Below are 1,509 nucleotides of genomic sequence, written 5' to 3' on the forward strand. Positions count from 1 at the left end.
TGAATTTTCACTTAGGCTTTGTTGGTAGCCCTGGTTTTTGAGTAAGGAACGAACTTGCTTCCTGCAGCCTACGGTATCATCTTTTCTTTCTCCTTTGTCGCCAAACACTTTCCTGATCATTGTCGCCGTATTATCGAGGAGACAATTTTTTTAATGTAATATTCAATTGGAGGCAGTGTTTGATATATCTTTCAGTATTTTTTATCATAGGTTCTACGGCTCTCACAATAATTGGCAATATCAACACCTTCATTTTCTAAATTCTATTTCATATTTCAGCTTGTTGTAAACCTCATTTTTCTCATCTTTCTTCTTTGCTATTCATCAAGAGTCAATTGGGCAAGCCACATATATCGCCAAACGTTTTCTTCACTTTACCAACCACAGTTATGTTTTGCTTGTTATGCCTCATCACTGCCTAGGAAAGTCCCAGTTGCGTATTACACATATCCGACTCCACTGCCTCTTGCCTTGTGTGCACGTCTTCCCCACGTGGAACTTCTACTTTTCATGTTTTTTTTATTATTACCTTTGCTACCCCGTCTTACTGCCACGCCTTATATTGGGTTGTTGCTACCTTAGAACATTTACATACAATATGTGCTATTGCTTCGTCACATTCCTTAAACATTCGATATAACGGTGAGATTTTCATATACAGACGCCAAAGCCTTGTCCTGCGCGCCTGAATGGCATCTCCAAATATCCTACCTTGGTGTCTGCACTCTCTTGCTACTCCGTCAGTAATTTTTGTGAAATAATTTGTGTTGTTCTTTGTTGATCACTTCTGTATGCTCCTCCCGTCCTTCGAGTTTGTCCCTTCCTCAACGAGCTGCCACCAATAAGTTCTCCTCGCTTTATAACATGCATCTCAACAGATTTTCCTTCTCAGTTTTCACACAGTCTACTGCTTCAATCAGTCCTCTTCCTCCCTTTTCCCTTTTCAAATGTAATCTATGTACATCTACATATGAGGACGGTGAGTTCCATATACTCTGAGTAATTTCCTCATATTCCCATCCTATCCTTCAGTTCAGTGTCAGTCTCTTTCAAGATTCCTGCAGCATATCGTGCATTTGCAACTACACTAGAATTTATTGGTGATATGATGCTTCCGCCAATCAGCTTTTATCCCAGTATCTTTCTGAGTCTTCTTCGATAATCTTTCCTGACATTCTCCTTCATGTCTGCCTCATCCCATCTGCCTTAAGAATTCACAAATATATAAATCTCGTTCTAGGTTCAGTGGATTTTACTATCTCAACATCTGGCATACTTATACCCCCACTTCTTCATTGCTACTGTGATACATTTTAAAAGTCTGAGTTACATCCTAATGTCATCCGAATAAGCTTTCCAGTTAATATGCATTCTTTGCAAATAACAGATGATTTAAGGTCGTGTTCCAACTTTGTTTTCTGTAATATTTTACTGATCGGCATCATCGCAATTACAAAGAAATGAGGTAAGCTATCGTCCCTGAAAAAAAACTTCTCCTTTTCCAAGAAA

This window comes from Penaeus monodon, chromosome 33 (genome assembly GCF_015228065.2).
Source record: "Penaeus monodon isolate SGIC_2016 chromosome 33, NSTDA_Pmon_1, whole genome shotgun sequence".
In the NCBI taxonomy this organism is placed as follows: domain Eukaryota; kingdom Metazoa; phylum Arthropoda; class Malacostraca; order Decapoda; family Penaeidae; genus Penaeus; species Penaeus monodon.